Source organism: Heterodontus francisci, chromosome 9 (genome assembly GCF_036365525.1).
Source record: "Heterodontus francisci isolate sHetFra1 chromosome 9, sHetFra1.hap1, whole genome shotgun sequence".
NCBI lineage: Eukaryota > Metazoa > Chordata > Chondrichthyes > Heterodontiformes > Heterodontidae > Heterodontus > Heterodontus francisci.
Window position 1 is genome coordinate 67936924 of NC_090379.1, and position 21450 is coordinate 67958373.

A 21450-nucleotide genomic window follows, 5' to 3' on the forward strand; every position below is an offset into this window, starting at 1 on the left:
CATAATTAACTGAGTTACCACTGCAAAGAGTTCCCTGAAATGCTTGTTACATTTAAAATGTCTTCTTGCTTACAGCTCTTCACTAAAGTAACATGAGCCAGGTTCTTTTCTAGTACTGTGTACAATCTTCCAGCCTGTTTTAATTCTGCTCTTTGCATGAAGTTATGAAGCTTGATTGTCACACAAACTTCCTGACTCATATATGTTACATGTATTTCTTTTCTTCTTTGGCCTCCTTGTCTCGAGAGACAATGGATACGTGCCTGGAGGTGGTCAGTGGTGTGTGGAGCAGCGCCTGGAGTGGCTATAAAGGCCAATTCCAGAGTGACAGACTCTTCCACAGATGCTGCAGAAAAATGTGTTTGTCGGGGCTGTTACACAGTTGGCTCTCCCCTTGCGCCTCTGTCTTTTTTCCTGACAACTGCTAAGTCTCTTCGACTCGCCACACTTTAGCCCCACCTTTATGGCTGCCCGCCAGCTCTGGCGAACGCTGGCAACTGACTCCCACGACTTGTGATCAATGTCACAGGACTTCATGTCACGTTTGCAGACGTCTTTAAAGCGGAGACGTGGACGGCCGGTGTGTCTGATACCAGCGGCGAGCTCGCTGTACAATGTGCCTTTGGGGATCCTGCCATCTTCCATGCGGCTCACATGGCCAAGCCATCTCAAACGCCGCTGACTCAGTAGTGTGTAAAAGCTGGGGATGTTGGCCGCCTCGAGGACTTCTGTGTTGGAGATACGGTCCTGCCACCTGATGCCAAGTATTCTCCGGAGGCAGCGAAGATGGAATGAATTGAGACGTCGCTCTTGGCTGACATACGTTGTCCAGGCCTCGCTGCCATAGAGCAAGGTACTGAGGACACAGGCTTGATACACTCAGATTTTTGTGTTCCGTGTCAGTGCGCCATTTTCCCACACTCTCTTGGCCAGTCTGGAAATAGCAGTGGAAGCCTTTCCCATGCGCTTGCTGATTTCTGCATCTAGAGACAGGTTACTGGTGATAGTTGAGCCTAGGTAGGTGAACTCTTGAACCACTTCCAAAGCGTGGTCGCCAATATTGATGGATGGAGCGTTTCTGACGTCCTGCCCCATGATGTTCGTTTTCTTGAGGCTGATGGTTAGGCCAAATTCATTGCAGGCAGCCGCAAACCTGTCGATAAGACTCTGCAGGCACTCTTCAATGTGAGATGTTAAAACAGCATCATCAGCAAAGAGGAGTTCCCTGATGAGGACTTTCCGTACTTTGGACTTCGCTCTTAGACGGGCAAGATTGAACAACCTGCCCCCTGATCTTGTGTGGAGGAAAATTCCTTCTTCAGAGGACTTGAACGCATGTGAAAGCAGTAGGGAGAAGAAAATCCCAAAAAGTGTGGGTGCGAGAACACAGCCCTGTTTCACGCCACTCAGGATAGGAAAGGGGTCTGATGAGAAGCCACCATGTTGAATTGTGCCTTTCATATTGTCATGGAATGAGGTGATGATACTTAGTAGCTTTGGTGGACATCCAATCTTTTCTAGTAGTCTGAAGAGACCATGTCTGCTGACGAGGTCAAAGGCTTTGGTGAGATCAATGAAAGCAATGTAGAGGGGCATCTGTTGTTCGCGGCATTTTTTCTGTATCTGACGAAGGGAGAACAGCATGTTGATGGTCGATCTCTCTGCACGAAAGCCACACTGTGCCTCAGGGTAGATGCGCTCGGCCAGCTTCTGGAGCCTGTTCAGAGCGACTCGAGCAAAGGCTTTCCCCACTATGCTGAGCAGGGAGATATATGTTACATGTATTTAGGGCTTAAATAACTCCACAGGTTTAATATTTCAACAACAGTACAATGATTTTCACCTGCTCGGGAATAATAAATCACCACAATAAACTTTAAAGTTAATTTTTTTAGATCAATAATTAAATGATTTCAAGCAAAATTATTATCTCACCTATTGTATGAGTATAACCAACAATGGAGATAGACATAAAAACAAGAAATGCTGGAAATACTCAGCAGGTCTGGCAGCATCTGTGGAGAGAGAAGCAGAGTTAACGTTTCAGGTCAGTGACCCTTCTTCAGAACTAGTAGTTCAGATAGTAGTTTTTGTTAGAGTCATAGGGCTGGATTTTACAGCCCCGCCACCCCCACCCCAGACATTAGTGCTGGGGGGCTGGAAAATGCCTCGAGAGGCCCGCCATGGGCCTCGACACCAGGAAGGCCCGGCCCGATATTGCTTGGCCACTCGGTGACGGGACCAGAATTTACATAAGTAAATGTATTTAAATACCTGCATCACCGAGTGTCACGCTCCCGACATCCGTGCCGCATCGATATTAGTGCCAGTGGCTGGCACTCCCGCACCTTCAGATCCCCGACTGGTGATCCAAGGTGGAAAACTGGTGGAGAGGGGGGGAGCAGGTAAGTTTCTCTGTGTGGGTGGGGGAGAGCAGGGTCAACCTATTCTAATTGGTCTAGGGGATGGTGGGAAGGGGTTGAAGGTAAAGGTTTATAAATTTTCGGACGGAAGATCAGGTAAGTATTTTGGGAGGAGAGGGCAAGGAATGAACTGTATGGTTTTTGCGGGGGTGGGAGATGGTCTAGAAACATTAATTTAATTCTCCTAATTAAATTTCACATTGCTATATCTTTAAATATTTAAACTAAGTTGAAGAGCTCGGACCCCTTTAAAAATGGTGTCATCACCTGCGCAGTGGTGCTGGACGCCATTGCCGGGGACAAACCGCCCACTCCTCCATGTCATCGGGGCTGGGGGGGTGGGTGCAGTTTGCCCCGGCCATTTAAATGAGCTGCCATGTTTAATATCACAGCGGCTCCACAACAAACGGTCCTGAAGCTCACCGCTGCATTTAAAATCTAGCCCATAGAGTCATTTACGGCATAGAAGGAGGCCATTCAGCCCGTCGAGTCGATGCCAGCTCTCCACAGAGCAATTCAATCAGTTCCAGTCCTCTGCTCGATCCCCATAAGCATCCAAGTTTATTTCCTTCAAGTGCCAATCCAATTTCCTTTTGAAATCATTGATTGTCTGCTTCCACCACCCTCGTGAGCAGCGAGTTCCAGGTCATTACCAATCGCTGCGTAAAACAGTTCTTCCTCACATTCCCCCTGCATCTCTTGCCCAAAACCTTAAATCTGTGTCCCCCAGTCCTTGTACCATCAGTTAATGGGAACAGTTCTTCCTTGTCTAACTTATCTAAGCCTGTCATAATCTTGTTCACCTCTATCAAATCTCCCCTCAATCTCCTTTGCTCCAGGGAGAACAACCCCAGCTTTTCCAACCTAACCTTCTAACTAAAATCCCCCATCCCTGGAACCTTTCTGGTAAATCTCCTCTGCACCCTCTCAAGGACCCTCAAATCCTTCCTAAAGTGTGGCGGCCAGAACTGGATGCAATACTTTAGTTGGGGCCTAGCTAGAGCTTTATAAAGGTTCAGCATAACTTCCATGCTTTTGTACTCTGTGCCTCTATTAATGAAGCGCATGCTTCATTTTTGAAGATTTTGGGGTTCCCTTTTATGTTGACTGCCATTCTTTTCTCATATTCTGTCTTTGCCAGTCTTATTTTCCTCTTCACCTCGCTCTCATCTTATAGTATTTGGCCTGGTTCTCACTTGAGGAATTCACCTGACATGCATCATACACCGTTTTTTGTTTCATCATAATCTCTATCTCCCTCATCATCCAAGGAGCCCTGTTTTTGATTCCCCTACCTTCCGTCTGTGTTGGAATGCACCTAGCCTGTACTGAAGCATCTTTTCCTTAAAGATAACCCATTGTTACAGCTTTTCCTGTCAGTCTTTGGTTTCATTTTATCCTGGCTCGGTCGCTTCTCATCGCATTGAAATTAGCCCTCTTCCAATCTAGCCATTCTACCTTAAATCATTCCTTGATTTTCTCCATTATGAATCTAAACTTTATGATCTAATGATCACTCTTACCTAAGTGCTCCCCCACAGACAATTGGTCCACTTGGCCCACCTCATTTCCCAGCACCAGATCCAGCAATGCGTCCTTTCTAGTTGGGCTGAGAACACACTAATCAAGGAAGTTCTCCTGAACACAATCCAGAAATTCCTTCCCCTCCTTTCCCTTTACATTAAAATTATCCAAATCAATATTTGGGTAAGTAAAGTCCCCCAATATCACCACTCTATAGTTCTTGCACATCTCTGTGATTTCCCTGCAGATTTCTTCCTCAATCTCTCACTATTTGGAAGCCCTTTTTCTTTCTCAACTAACCAAATAGATTGTGTCCTTGCCCCCTCAAGAATAGCCCCCTTTCCAACACCACAATGTCTTCCCTAATTGGTACTGCCACCCCACCTCCCTTTTTTCCTTCTCTATCTTTTCTGAACACTTTATATCCTTGTATATGAAGCACCCAGTCCTCATCATTTTAAGCCAAATTTTCATTATTGCCACTACATCATATTCCCATACTGCTATTTGTGCTTGTAGCTCACCAACCTTATTCATTGCACTTTGTGCAGTTATATACATGCATTGTAATCTTGTCTTTGAATTCCTTGTAGCCCTTCTCAGTCTGCTCCTATCTAATATGGAATAACTTCCTTCTCTAGTGCTGTCCATTGCTCTCACATTATGCACCTTATTCCTCCTTTCTACTTCTATTTGCTTGTGCCCATATCCCTGCCAATTTAGTTTAAACCATCTCCAACCACAGTCATGAACCTCCCCGTGAGGACATCAGTTCCAATCTTGTTGAGGTGCAATGCCTCAAGAATCTGAAGCCCTCCCTCCTGCAGAATGCTTCAAGCCACACATTGATCCTCCCTATCTTCCTATTTCTACTCTCGCTAGTGTGTGGCACTAGGAGTAATCCAAAGATTGCTACCTTTGAGGTCCTATTTTAACTTCCTCTCTAACTCCTGAAAACCTGACGATAGGACCTCAAAACTTGCCCTTGCTATGTCGTTGGTACCAATGTGTACCACAACTTCTGGCTCACTCCCTTCCCCCTGCAGAATATCCTGCACCCTTTCTGTGATGTCCCTTACCCTGGCACCAGGGAGGCAACACACCATGTTGGGCTCACGATGACAGTTACAGAAATGCCTGCCTGTCCCCCTGACTATGGAATCTCCTATCACAACTGCATTTCTACACTTTACTGCTCTCTCCTGTATAGTTCCTTACCCATTGGCGCCATGGCCTGGACTGCACTCCTTCAGCGTATCATCACTTCCAGCACTCGCCAATGCTGAGTGCCTATTTGAGAGTGGCAAACACCCTGAAGACCCCTGCACCTCCTGCCACTTCCTAGTCTTCTGGATGGCCACCCATCCAGTATCCTGAATTCTTAATACCTGTGGGGTGACCGCCTCCTGGAATGTACGATTCAGGAAACTCTTCTGCTTCCTGATGCTCCGCGGTGACTCTAGCTGCCCCTCAAGCTCAGAAATGCTGAGCTCAAGCTGAAGCAGCTGGAGACACTTCCTACACATGTGGTTGCCCAAGGCATGTGAAGTGTCTTTGAGTTCCCACATGGTGCAGAAATTGCAAGCAACAGGTCGCAACTGCTCATTCATGATCAAAAAAAACTGTTTTCCCTCTTTTAGAATCTATTTGATACTTATTTAAACTATAAATTTTAATTAATGCATCTAGACCTGCTCTGTGCCACTACTCTTATGAATTCAGTTGCTATTATGCTCACCCTGATTGAGGTTATTAACTTCCCAGTTCCTAATCTGAAAAACTGCCCTAGTTTAGAGAGAGCAAAAGAGAAATACTCAGCAGACAATCACTTACCCACTTCCCTGTGACATCATTCTTTGATTTTTTTTTCTTGGTTTCCTCTCGCAGAGCTCTCTCTCTCACCATCTCTCCACTATTGTTTTATCCCCGCTATGCGCTCGGACTTTCCACACTGTTTTTGCAGTGCTCTCATTCTCTCCACTGCTGCTTTATCTCACAAGCTTCTCCACTGTCGTCCAGCTGGGTGGGACTGCTCTTGCCTGGTTCCATTCTTACCTATCTAATCGTAGCTTCTCTTCTTGCTCCCACACCATTACCTCTGATGTCCCCCAAGAATCTAACCTTGGTCGCCTCCTATTTCTCATCTACATGCTGCCCCTCAGTGACATCATCTGAAAACACAATGCTAGTTTCCACATTGATACTGATGACACTCAGTTCTATCTCACCACCACCTCTCTTGACCCCTCCACTGTCTCTAAATTGTCACACTGCTTGTCCAAAATCCAGTACTGGATGAGCAAAAATTTCCTCCAATTAAATATTAGGAAGACTGAAGTGACTGTGTTTAGCCACTGCCACAAACTCCACTCCCTAGCCACAGACTCCATCCATCACCAGGCATGTGTCTGAGGCTGAATCAGGCTGTTCACAACCTCTGTGTCATATTTGGCCACAAGTGGAGTTTTTAACCACATATCTGTGCCATCACTAAGAACGTCTAGTTCCACCTCCATAATATCGCCCAACTCTGCACTTGCCACAGCTCTTCTGCTGCTGAAACCCTCATCTGTGCCTTTGTTACCTCTAGACATGACTATTCTAATGCGCTCCTGGCTGACCTCCCACATTCTACCATCCATAAAATTGGGTTCATCTAAAACTCTGCTGCCCGTGTCCGAACTCGCACCAAATCCCGTTCACCTATCACCCCTGTGCTCGTTGACCTACACTGGCCTCAATTTTAAAATTTATCATCCTTGTTTTCAAATCCCTTCATGGCCTCGCCCCTCTCTATCTCTGTAATCTTTTCCAGCACTACAACTCTCCAAGATATCTGCACTCCCCTAATTCTGGCCTCTTGAGCATCCCCAATTTTAAATGCTCCACCATTGCTGGCCGTGCCTTCAGTTGCCTAGGCTCTAAGTTCTGGAATTCCCTCCCTAAACTTCTCTGTCTCACTTCCTCACATTCCTTCCTTAAGACACTCCTTAAAACCTATCTCCTTGAACAAGCTTTTGGTCATCTGACCCAATATTTCCTTATGCAGCATAGTGTCATATTTTGTTTTATAATGCTTCAGTGAAGCACCTTGGGGTGTTCGATTATGTTAATTGCGCTACATAAATGCAAGCTGTTGTTGTTGTTTCTCCTGACAGGCCTTCCAACTCCTCTGACCTTCTTGTCAAGATCCAGCATAATTCTCTTGAAAATCCAATAAACTTGCAAAACTCCTCCAATAACAATTAACACAGTACTTTCACTCACTCTGCACCAGCAAAAGTAAATCAAGAGTACATCACCTGAAAGTTGGATGGTAGGCCCTTTAAATAATGCTAATGGCGGGGTCCCTCATACAGCTGAACAAATGTATGTTCAGCTGGGAATGTTTAACAGAGAAGGTGAACTGGGCCTGTGTGGTGCAAAATAACATGTTTTGCATCAAATCATCATTAGAGACTGTTTGACATCACTCTGCAATATTCTGGCTCGTGTTAGCACCATGTCAGTCAGGACGCATCTCATGGACCATGCCAAAGGTGGCCCAAAGTGTACCAGCCATCACTATTTCACTACAGGGCTTCTGTCGTGCCAATACCAGCCCAATTGCACAGCAATGGCTCTTTCAGAGAGCCAATACGGATGGATTGGTCAAATGGCCTCTTCTTTGCTTTAAAATGTTAACATTTTACAGTGGTACAACAGGGCTTATTTCAATTGAGAAAAAGAACTTCAGAATTCAATTGTAACCTTCTAAGGATCATGTTATTTTATTTTTGAAACAGGGATTAAATGCCCATCACTCATATATTTTAACAGCCTGCAATCAAAATGTCAGATACGTAAAATTTTGCTGCAGGCGATTTCATGCAACACAAAGACATTAATAGAAACTACAGAAAACAGGTCCATCATGTTGTGCCTTTAATAATATCCCGTTACTGTTCTCAAGCAGTTAACTTGCTATGTACCTTGAATAAATAACAAAAGATTTGTTAGTCCAGTTGTGGCATTTGCGAAACTTTTTGAGAAGTAGCTAGGCAATTGTAGAATCCATTCCACGACTGTGTTCTGAAAATCCTTATGGACTGCTTAATGAAGAAATGGTATGACCTTTTTAACCTTAGAGTAGTACACACAGTGGGGTGGCTTTTGACTTTGTGCGATTGTGTAAAAAGGCCATTTTACATCTCTTTATATTTGTATTACCATTGACTTTGGGAGACCTTCCCAAAACACTCAACCTGTGTCTTCCTTGCTTGCTGGTGATATTTCCTTTGATGCAAACATCGGCTCCTACTCATTGACCAGCTGCTGCTTTCCCCTCATTTCAGGCAGACAACTGACTGAATGCATGGAGATGATGCCCCAGAATTTAAATAACCCAGGCTTCAAACTTAGGCCTATAAGTGGGATTTCTACTGAGAATTTTCTCAAGGCTTGTCCTGCTCCAACACCATAATGTTGATCAAAGGTAACCTCAAACCCTCAAAAGAAGGATTTTGGCAGATCATCAATCCAATGTGCAAGTTCTGAGGACATTCTCCCAGAATGTGCTGCAACTGGCAGGACAGTCAGCTGTTACGACCAAGGCGGGAGTAATGCACTGTTAATTCAGTCCTACTACTCCACAGGCCATAGCATATCAAATAAAGTTTCCCACCTACTGAAGAATGGCCAAATTAAACATTGTATTTTCCCCCCAGAATAAAGCACACCAGACCAGGTTTCTTTAAACAACAACATTAACTATTTATTAGAAAAGAAATAATAGGCCTTAACTATTAAAAAGATAAATCTATATATATGAGAAAACTCCTTAATCCCTTAACTCTCATGCACACATGCATACATTCAAAAAGAAATGGTTAATTGGTTTCAGAAGGCTGTTTTGTAATACAACTGTTTCTTAGGAATAGAAGGAATAATAAAAAAAATTGAGGTTTACATTCTGGTAGGGTGTTTTTAGTACAGTGAGGTGTCCCAGAGTTGAATAGTTGGATGCCACTCAAAGTCTCTCCAGGTGAGGATGATGAACAGTCTGTGATGGGTAGGTGTTCACTGCAATTTAACTGCAGCAGGCGTCACATCGGTCTTCCATCAGGGGTGTAGCAACAGGTCTGCTTGGATTTTGAAGCAGCAGTCTAGCAAGAGAAGAATTCTTCAGATTTCAGTATTTCTTAGAACACAGGAGGCAGCAGGAATCTCACTGGATGCAGAAATTCTTTAGGGACCGGAGGCAACAGGAACCTGCCACCTTTCACATGCAGGATTCCTTTTCAAGAGATGCAAGTCTCCTTTACAGAGAGAGGTAACACTTTTCTGGGTCTTTACTCTCTTGCTCCAGGCAGGTCAAGCAAAGATTTCAAATGCCTGCCCTTTGTCCAATTCACAGGCTTTTTAAAGGATCCAAAGTGAAAAAAAAAACTTTCTTGAACATGGTCACATGTCCAGACACAGTGTCTCCCCCTTGTCACTCAAGCTGCTCCAAAGAAAAGTCAAACCCTTGTGATTTCCTTAAAACTGCTGACCTTCCTGAGCTTTTACAAGTTTAACTTCCTTTCAGAACACCCATAAAGTTCACTCTTGTTCTGAACTTCTTTTCAAAACATTGCAGCAATTCCAATTATTTTTGCAGGTGTCTTTCACTGAGCAAAATCATTTTTTTCAGTTTATTTAAACACAAAGAAGTCCAAGATTTTAGTACAAAAATAAAATATTTTCTGACACAGTCCACATCTGTCCTCGACAGAAAAATCCCAGAAACCTTCTCTTCTTTGCTAGCAACAATGCAGCAAAGTGGTAGCTGCCTTCAGATCTGCACCATAGCTCCAGCTGAAAGGCAGCAGCCAAGCACCAGTCAGGGTCTCCACCTCCATGGGAAGAAAAGGCTGAAGGTAACTGCGGGTGGATTGAAACTCAGCATGGATCGTGGCTTCCAGACTGTGGCCACTGCCGTGGTGTCACAGTGTTGGGCATATCTGACAGCAGTCAATAGACCAGACATCCAACTGGTCAATGGGACAAGCAGATCCAGAGCCCAGCAGAATAATGGTGGCTGGAGTCCTTGTTGCCTGATACTAATGTCTCTCAGGACAGCAGAACATGCCAGGATTCCAGCAATCCCCCTCAAAATAAAATGCCAATGGATGATGGTGGGTGAGATCAGGCTGCATTGGAGCTTACTCCGAAGACACAGTCGGCAGCAGCTCGGTGTCAGGAGACAGCTGTCATGAGTGTAGGGCCACCTCAGTCCCATGAACCTTGAAAAAGCACAAGGAACCTACCACCTCTCATAATACGGGCCATTGGAATCACAAGTATGAGATAGGAAGGTGCAATTCAGCGTGAAGGGGAAGCATGGCCCCAAGAAAGAGTAGGAACAATTTATTTTCTGTAAATAAATGTTTTGCTTAGATCCTGTGCTTTCTTCCCTATGTTTATGATAATCTTTCAGGAAAGGAAGCACTCATTTGATGTGGCAAAGTCCTGTTTAGCCAAACTTGTGGCAATGGAGTGAGTTTGTGAAACTGGCAGAAATGCTCAATGGTATCCTTGGAGAGTTGCAGCCGTTGGACACCAAGCTCCTTGGAGACGTCCTCATAGGATTGCTGTTGGCAGTACACGGAGAAGGATAGTACCTGGTAGGCTACTGTCTTCTACAATACTGCTTGATTCTCCAGGTTTTGACATGCAGAGTCAGCCTAAACCTAGGAATCTTCTGTGTACTTGAAAAGTGAAACTTGAAGAGAGGCTTGACTGACATAAGATTTGCAATGTTGATAAAGGAAATTTGCAAAGGGAGCTATTAGGAAGGATGACTGAAAGCTTGCTCAAAGCGAGTATGGTTTTGAAGATGATTTTAAAGATGAGGTGGCAAGGTAGAGGAGTTTAGAGCTGGAATTCCAAGCGCAGGAGTGCAGCAGATAAAGCTCTACCACCAATGGTAGCTTGAAGGGAAGGATGCACAGAGTCAGAGGTTCAAAACAATTGTGACAGGATATAAGGCTTGTAGAGATTGCACAAATACTGTGGAGCTAGGGTTGTAGGCTCACGCCTCACTTCACCTACTCCAGGATATAATCTAGACTGACATTTGAGGTGCTATCATCTCAGATGAGATGTTAAACTGAGACCTCTTGTGCCTTCTTGTATGGGTGTAAAAGATCCCATAGCATTATGTAAAGAAAAATTGGCCAATATTTATCCCTCAACCTCTGCCATGGTGTAACAACCAGGCCAAAATGAGGTAAGTGAAGCAGTCAGAACAGAGCTTTTCTGAACAGAGGTCTTACTGCAATGGCTACAGAAAGGCAGGAAGTAGTATAAAGAAATTACTTGCATTTATATAGTGTCTTTCATGAGCTCAGGAGGTTGTAAAGCACTTTGCAGCCACTTTTGAAGTGTAGTCACTGTTGAAATCTTGGAAACATGGCAGCAGTTTGCACACAGCAAACTTCCACCAACAGCAATGTGATAATGACCAGATAATCTATTTTTTAGTAATACTCATTAAGAGATCTCAAGAGGAAAAAAGAGTACCCTGGTTATACCTCACATAATCTTAAAGTGCTCAACACTTCATTTAACCTCTTTATATTCATCAGCACATGCTCTTCCTTGTCAGGTATACTACACAGGATGCTGAATTCCTGGAGTAAGACTTAACAACCACTTTTCAGTACTGTGCCACTGGTGGGGATTCTTACCCAATGGCAATGCACATCAGCAAATCGTGGGCACACAGTCTATGATATTCTACCCATAAAGTTTAATGGACAGAAAATCATGGACAACCCACCCTGTAATTATTGATTTAATATTTGTTGAGGTTGTTTGTTGGCAGCACAAACTGGACCATTACCTCCTAAATGCCAGAAGGATGTTGGTAGTTGCAACATATCGGAGAATGACACACTATCTCAAAAAATCACTGATGGCTGGCATTGTTGGGAAGAATCACTCAGCCATTAGATCCAGATAAAGACTACACCTCATAGGTAAACTCAAAGACATGATCAATACTGCGAAGTGTAAGGAGAAGAGATAGTCATCATCATTTACAGAATGCTGCAATTTCTCATGTATTCCAGTTTGGCTGAAGAATACACCAGTTAACTGAAACCTTTGTTGCTTTCCTGGAAGCAATCCCATTTCCGACTGCAGCCTCCTCCTGCTCAAGATGACAAACTTGGACATCTTCTGTAAGTCATCCCCTGAATGATCAAGGGACCAGAATAACTGTTTGAGGATGCCACTTTTTATTCACCCTCAGGATATAGGTAGTGTTTGAGTAATCTGGATTTGATTGTATTAGTCTGTCCACTGATCTGTGTTCACTGTGTTTAATTGCTTAAGCCAATGGATGGAGCTTAAGAGTTTGAAGCTAAAACTAAAAAGACACAGAGCTAGAATGTTCTACTAGAGACAGTGACTGTTCTGAAGAAGACATTGTACTGAAATCTTGTAAGAGCTGAGATATTTTAAAGGTCTGTAAATAAACCAGTTGGTGATTTAATACAAGTGTGATATCTGCATTGCTCTGAGATAAATCAGATATATAATATCCAGCAACCTGGCGTAAGCATAACAATATGCATGTAGCTACCAAGCCCAGCACTTATTGTTCATCCCTAATTGGCCTTGAGAAGGTGGTGATGAACCTTCTTCTTCAACCACTGCAGCCCATGTGGTGAAGGTACTCCCAGAGTGCTATTAAGCAGGAAGGTCCAGGATTTTGGCTCAACGATGATGAAGAAACAGTGATATATTTCCAAGTCAGGATAATGTGTGCCTAGGAGGGGAACGTGCAGGTGGTGCTCCCATGCACCTGCTGCCCTCATCCTTCTAAGTGGTGGAGACATGGGTTTGGGAGGTGCTATCAAATAAGTGTTGGCCAGTTGCTGGTGTGCATCTTGTAGATGGTATACACTGCAGCCACGATGCATTGGTGGTGGAGGATGTAGATTGGGTGCCGATCAAATGGGCTGCTTTGTACTAGAGCCGTGCTTCTTGTGTGTTGTTGCAGCTAAACCCATACAGGCAAGTAGAGAGTATTCCATCACTCCCCTGACACGTTTTGGGGAGTCAGGAGGCAAACCAATTACTATAGAATGTCCATCTTATGACCTGCTGTAGAAGTCATGACATTTGTGTGCTGTTCCAGTTGAGTGTCTGGTCAATGGTGACCCCCCCAGAATGTTGATGATGAAGAATCTTCACATTTTGTGAGTATAATCCCTTATGGTAAGGTATTAATATATAACTTTAACTGATGGAGTTCTAGGCATGGACTTCCTCTTTAGGTCCAAGGAGGGTTATAGGGGTGACTTTGCCCAACCCCAAGACCCTGTTGGACCAGGGCTCATTAGTCACCCAGGGCAGACTCCCAGTAGGATTCCTGCAAGCAAGAGGGTACTTGCCATTGGCCATTGTTTTCATCCTTCTGATAATTTAATATCTCATCTGAAAGATAGAAACTCCAACAATGCAGCACTCCCTTAGCACTGCACTGAAATGCCAATCTAGATTACATGCACAAGTCCTGTAGTAGGACTTGAATCCACAGGCTTCTGACTTAGAAGTTAGTGTGTTAGAAGTGAGAGTGCTACCACTGAGCCAATCTAGCATTGACAAATGCTAACAAATTCCTGCAGAACAAGCTCACCCAACAAAATGCTGAACTAGTTACCCATTCTACTCATTGATATCAAAATAAAAAAAACATGTTGAGATTGATATCCTGTTTTCTAAAAATGGAGAAGATCGCCAATATATGCAACAGTTCTTTACTTCACCCCATTAACATAAATACTCATGGGGCAGAGAATTAAGAGTCAATCTACTTACTAAGGAAGAATTAGTGAAGCAATTTAAAGATGATAAGGCAACAGAAGCTCAAGAAAATATATTGTTTTGATATACAGAATATAGTACTGAAATCTAATAACAAAGTATGACTTAAAAATTACACCAAAATACATGGATATAGATTTCTCCATGGTCACACTTGGTGGAAACAGAAGAGTTTGCTACTTAAACATAATTACTGGGATATCTTAAAAGTAAATAAGGAGGCAGCAACCAAACATTATGACTTGGTCATATTTTCCTCTCATCTCCAACAAGAGAGAATCTAACTATCTCCTCTTGACGTTCAACAGCATTCCCCCACTATCAACATCCTGGGGGTTACCAGTGACCAGAAACTTAACTGGAGTAGCCATATAAATACTGTGGCTACAAGAGCAGGTCAGAGGCTGGGAATTCTGTGGTGAGTAACTCACCTCCTGACTCCCCAAAGCTGTCCACTATCTACAAGATACAAGTCAGGCGTGTGATGGAATACTCTCCACCTGCCTGGATGAGTGCAGCTCCAACGACACTCAAGGAGCTCGACACCATCCAGGACAAAGCAGCCCACTTGATCGGCACCGCATGCACCACCTTCAACATTCATTCCGTCCACCACCTGCGCACAATGGCAGCAGTGTGTACCAGATACTAGATGCATTGCAGCAACCTGCCAAGGCTCCTTCGACAGCAACTTCCAAATCCATGACCTCTTCCACCTAGAAGGACAAGGGCAGCAGATGCATGGGAACACCACCACCTGCAAGTTCCCCTCCAAGCCAAACACCGTCCTGACTTGGAACTATGTCACCATTACTTCACTTTCGCTGGGTCAAAATCCTGGAACTCCCTTCTTAACAACACAGTGAGTGTACCTATCCCACATGGACTGCAGTGGTTCAAGAAGGCAGCTCACGACCACCTCCTCAAGGGCATTTAGAGATGTGCAACAAAATGCTGACTTTGCCAGTGACACTCACGAAAGAATAAAAAAAGGTGCAGCAAGAGTATCTGTTCACTTCAATGGTCAGGCCTCATTTAAATGGAGTCAGTGAGCTGTCCACCTCAAAGGGGTGGCCAGAAACAGCTTTCTGAGTTCAGGTGGCAGAATATTAGGTGAACTAGAGGTTGCTCAGCTGCGGGCAGGGTAAGTGGACCAGGGCAGTTTGGAAGCCTTTCAGGAACATGAAAAGAGAGGAGCCCATGACAGCAGCAGCTCAAACTGCTTTGTGGCATCTAAATGAGAACTCCTGTCCTCCTGGACCCACAAAAAGAATTTGTTGTTCTTCTTAAACTTACCTTAGAAAGTTTCCGCTTCTGGTCCAACAGTCCCTGCCGAGCAGAGTGTCCATGGCGGATACTCTGTCCATTATGCTGGTAACATGGTTTTGGGATCCCAGCTAATAGGACCCTAATTTGCATGTACTTGCGAAGCTCAGTCAGGTGCGCACCTCAGCTGCCTGGCTTTAAGATAGCCAGCCACAGGGCAGAAAAGGAACGGTAAGTGAATCACTTTGATTTTAACTCCCATACCATTCCTGGGTAGAGGGATTTTAAAATCCACCAATGTTTTCAGCCTATTTGCAGAGGGCTAGTGGTGTGACATTTTCCATCATCTGAGATAAGAGGGAACTATGGCAGCCAATGTATTCTCCACTAAGCAATAAGTGTTACTTGCTGGACATTGGCAATGTCAATCCAAACATGGCCGAGATAAATACACAAGCTTCTATCTAGAAAAGATTCAGTTTGCTTGTGGAAACAGTCAGAAAGCTTTCTACATGAGAAAAAGGTGTTGCAAAAAAAATCAAACTGTAACTTTCTTATCTCCCTTTGTATTCCCTTCAAATATATATTTTTCCACCTTGATTGTATCTTGCACTATGGTCCATCACTTCAGTTTCTCAATGTAAAAAAAAAATATTCAATATAGCATTAAAGCTTGTACGATGCATGCAGACATATACAATATTGTATCAGTAATAATCTTAAGTTGCCTTCTGTTCACACACTGTGGCTGTTGTCGCAGGAAATTCCAAAACTGCTGTTGCATGTAGATCAACCTTGACTTGAGCTTGTAGAGGTTTCATCCAGGAATTGAACTCACAGCTACATAATTAAAATTAGAGTTTACATTTGCTCCATGCAGAAAAATGAGCATGTAAAAATAAACAGGTTCACGCACCTTCAGCTCGAACAACAAAAATGCTCGCATTTTTACCTTCTGGCTTATCAATTATGAATGGCTCTACAAAAGGCTCTCAGAAACCATTACTTTTCTAATGTTCTCTACTGATAGCTGAGAAATTAATTTTGTAAGAAAACTGATAATCAGTCCAAGCAACACAAGAGAAATTTATTCAAATACTGAGCTTTGAAATTATTTAGTAATAAGGCTTTTTTTTGGATTTGTGCACAGCAACAGGATGTAACAATGTTTCCAGATTTATCAAACTTATTTTACTAATAAGAAGCTCTTGTCTTATGGAGGTGTTAGGAATGAAAGCTTTGCAGTAGTAATTTATGTTCTGTACGGAATTAAAACAAAAGAAATATTAAAAATACAGTGCATTCGCAAATCTTCATTAAGGACGATGCATAATGAAAATAAACAGATATTAATGAAGCATTTGGTTTGTTGGACCACTAAAATTTATACTAAAGAGAATGTTATTTTGATGTCCTCAAAATGATTAACTATGTGCACATTGAAAACAAAAGTTAAGAAGTGGCTTTTGACACGAGCAAATGGTAATTGTATTCAAAAAAAGCAAAATAATGTGGATGCAGGAAATCTGCAGCCTCCTGCTGCTGCTTTTCCCTCCTGACTGCTGGCCAGGCTGTCAATTTGGCTGACTGGTGGATGCAAAACAGAACAAAAAAACGATAGAGGTACTCCCGTTAAATTCAGCAGGATCTCACATCCTACAGTTGATAATTCTGATGCAACATAACACTGGAGGTTTCATCATATGAATGTCAGCCTCCAACAACCCTGTCCCCAAGCTTTCACCATTGCTCACCTGACATTTCCATCCTTATGGCACGCCACCTATGCCAATCAGAAAATGAACAGACACTTCATTACCAGATTGTATAGCTCTTGACTATCAGTCAGCCTTTTTTCCCCATGCCTAATTATTTTTAGAACTAGTAAACAGAAGTTTTCAAAGAATTTTTTAAACACAAATTTTTTATTGCCTATATGATTTTTCTCCTGGGTTTCTTGCAGCAGTGTCCTGGAGATTAGTTGAATTCCTGGAGTGTTGGTAACTGCACTGCAACCCCTGCTTCGAGCCATTTTCAGCCTCCGTCACACCTTCCCCACCGCCCCATAAATATCAGGGCCAACATTTCAGATCAATGACCTTTCCTCAGAACTTCTACTGAAGCTGAGTTAAATTGTTTTGTTGCAGTAACAATGGCCTGATTTAACACTGCTCAATCGAAGTCCCGTCTGCTGTGAATAAAATGCAGCTGTCCTCATTTCATGTTACAGCAGATTTTCATTTCTACTCATAACCTTCAACCCCTGAACAGCAAATAGTTCCAGGTTGAGCTGGCACTCAGATGTCCAGAGATAGAAGTTAGCTCCAATAACATATACTTTTAATTAATATTCGCTTGTCCTTCTAGGTGGTAATGGTCGTGGGTTTGGGAGGTGCTGTCGAAGGAGGCTTGGCAAATTGCTGCAGTGCATCTTGTAAATGAACTGGTAATGGAGAGAGTGAATGTTTGAGGCAAAGGATGGGGTGCTGATTAAGTGTTGCTTTGCCCTGCGTGGTGTCAAACTTCTTGTGTGTTGTAGGAGGGGCATTCATCCAGGCAAATGGAGAGAATTCCATCATTGTAGGTGGTGGAAAGACTTTGGGGTGTTAGAAGATGAGTCACTGGCTGCAGAATCCCAGCTTCTGACCCACATTTGTAGCCACAGTATTAGTATGGTTGGTCCAGTTGTGTTTCTGGTCAATGGAGACTGCCAGGATGCTGATGATGCGGGGTTTCAACAACGGTACTACCATTGAATGTTGAGGTGAGGTGGTTAGATGCTCTCTTGTTGGAGACCCTCATTGCCTGGTACTTGTGTGTCATTTATCAGCCCAAGCATGGATGTTTTCCTGGTCTCGCTACATGCTTCCTGAGATAAGGTACACAGTTCTCCAGGTGTAATCTCATCAATGCTCTGAACAAGTAAGACTTTTTTTACTCTTAAACTCCAATCTCTTTCTAATAAATGTTATCTAACCATTTGCTTTCAATGAAAGGTCATCAACCTGAAATGGTAACTCTGTTTCTCTCTCCACAGATGCTACCAGAGCTGCTGAGTATTTCTGCTTTCCTAATTGCTTGGCATTTCTGCATGTTAACTTTGCAATTCATGTACAAGATCATCCAGATCCTTTTGAATATTAATATTTCCTAGTCTCTCACCATTCAAAAAATATTCTGCTTTTCAATTTTCCTACTAAATTGGATAACTTCACATTTCTCCACATTATCATTCCATCTGTCACATTCTGGGCACTCACTTAACTTGTCTTTTTCCTTTTGCAGCCTCTTTGCATCCTCACAGTTTATTTTCCCACCTAACTTGTATCATCAGCAAACTTAAAAGCATGAAGCTCGATCTCCTTATCTAAGTCATTGAGATAGATTGTAAGTAGCTGAGGCCAAATCACTGTTCTTCACAGTACCCTGCTAGTTACAGCCTGCCAACCAAAAATGATCTGTTTATTCCTACTCCCTATTTTCTGTCCGTTAACCAATCATCAATTCAGGCTACTATATTAATTCCAATCCCATAATCCCTAGTTGTAAGAACTTCTTAAATGGCACCTTATTGAATGCTTTTCAAATATCCACTACCTCCACTGATTGGTCCTTATCCACCCTACTAGTTACAACCTCAAAAATGCTAACAGATTTAGGGGCGGCACAGTGGCACAGTGGTTAGCACCACAGCTCCAGGGACCCGGGTCCAATTCTGGGTACTGCCTGCGCGGAGTTTGCAAGTTCTCCCTGTGACCGCGTGGGTTTTCGCCAGGTGCTCCGGTTTCCTCCCACAGCCAAAGACTTGCAGGTGATAGGTAAATTGGCCATTGTAAATTGCCGCTAGTGTAGGTAGGTGGTAGGGAATATGGGATTACTGTAGGGTTAATATAAATGGGTGGTTGTTCGTCAGCACAGACTCGGTGGGCCGAAGGGCCTGTTTCAGTGCTATATCTCTAAATAAATAAATTTGTCATACACAATTTCCCTCTCATAAATCTGTGTTGACTTTGCCTATCATATTATGATTTTCTAAGTGCCGTGTTGCCACATTCCTACTAATAGATCCTAGCATTTTCCCTACTACTGTCAGGACAACTGGCCTATAGTTTCCTGTTTTCTCTCTTCTTCCTTTCTTGAGTAGCAGTGTTATGTCTGCTACGTTCCAAAACATGAGGACCATTCTAGAATCTAGGGAATTCTTGAAGAACAAAACCGATGCAATCATTATCTCTGTAGTCACCTCTTCAAAGCCTAGGGTAGAGGCCATCAGGTTGAGAGGATTTGTCAGCTTTGTGTCTTATTAATTTCTCCACTAATAAGATTCTCATTTTCACTAGATTCTTGGTTCCCCACTACTTCTGAATTTTTTTTACATCTTCTACAGTGAAGACAGATTTAAAACATTTGTTTAATATCTCTGCTATTTCCTTATTTCCCGTTATATTTTCACCAGTGTCTGCATCTCGCTAATCTCTTCCTTTTACATATCTCGAGAATCTCTACAATCTGTTTTCATGTCTCTAAGTTACTCCTGTATCCTATTTTCTCTCTCTTTGTCAATTTCTTGGGCATCCTTTTCTGAATTCTAAAACCCTCCCAGTCTTCAGGCATAGTACTCTTTCTGGCAATATTGTAAGCATCTTCATTTCATAATACTATCTTTAACTCCTCTTGTTAGCCACAGTTGGATCGTATTTTCCATGGGGTTTTTATTCCTACAGGAAATGTATATTTGTTGTGAATTATGAATTAATTCTTTAAATATTTCCCGTTATATCTTTTAGTCTAGTTTCCCAATCTACCTTAGCCAACTTGCCCCTCACTATAGTTTGCTTTGCTCAGATTTAAGGCCCTAGTTTCATACTTAACTCAATCATTCTCCAACTCAATATAGAATTCTATCATACTTTGATTACTCTTCACTAAGTCTCCTTTATTACAAGCATATCAATTTAAACAGTCTCATCATACAATAGCATATCTGAAACAGCCTGTTCCCTTATTAGTTCCTTGACATACTGATCTAGAAAACTATCTAGAATGCATTCCATGAACTCATCTTCCATAATATTACTGAAAATTTGATTTGTTCAATCTATATGAAGATTGAAGTCGCCAATGATTACTGTATTATCCTCGTTACATGCATCTCTATTTTCCTGACTTATACTCTGCCCAGTCTGCCATTGTTTGTATATTTGGTTAGTCTAGCTAGGAGAGATTACTGAGTCTTCAGTAATTTTAACATGAACTTATTTATTACATTTTAACTATATACACCTTTACATAAGTCTATGTGACTCCTCGAAAGGCATGTTGCATCTCCCTCCAGTCTCTCTCACATGTGATCTCACATCATCATGGTGGGAGGTATTCCCTACACTGGCTCAAACATTAATCCTTTCAAACCCTTTACATCTCCCCCAAAGTCTTTATCCATATCTATATTTATGCATTCATTTTTTTTATTTTTACATACTACCCCATCTCCCCACAAGTTTCTGACATCACAGATTCAATCTGTCAGGAGGCTTCGCAACTCTCCCTGGTCGTGTTGTTCTCAGATATAGAAGATCAGTAGTCTTTCTCTGAACTCTTGTTTCTTGACTTGGATGGCATTCATTGAGGTTTGTAGTATCTGGTGTTTTCTGAATTTCACGTTCAACATCTGGTTCGTCCGAATGTATGACCGATTGACGTCTTTGATGAATAGAAATAAGATTCCACCTGTTTGTTCTTATAGTACCTTCTGAAGTATGTACTAAATAAGATCTCTGTTGATTCTCATCTCTCTAGACGATCACTCCTTCTCTGCTTTGGTCTCATACCCATACCTTTTCTCCTTCCATCAACTTGGGTATGTTCCTGGTATGATATTTTCTATTATAATTATAAGCTTGTTGCTTTCAGTAAGACTTTTCTCTGTCTTGAACTCTGAAAATCTTGGACTTGTAGCCTGGAAGTAACTTTTTGGGTCGGATGGGAAGTTGTGTTCGAAGTTTCCTTCCCATCAACAGTTCTGATGGTGCTAATCCCCATAGCAATGGAGTAGTTCTGTAGTTCAGGAGTGCTGTTTGAAAATCTTAATTTTTCTTGAACAGTGCTTTAATAGTTCTGACTCCTCTCTCAGCTTCACCATTAGCTTGTAGATATCTAGGGGAACTTGTAAGATGTACAAATCCACAGTTTGCTGCAAACTGTCTGAAATAGTAGTTTGCAAATTGTGGTCCATTATAAGAAACTATCTGGTCAGGTATACCATGTGTTGCAAAGATCTCCTGTAATAGTCAAATGACTGTCTCAGTTATCGTTGTGTAGAAACGTTTGACCTCAAACCAAAATAGTCGATGACAATCAGGTAGGATTTTCCATTCATTAT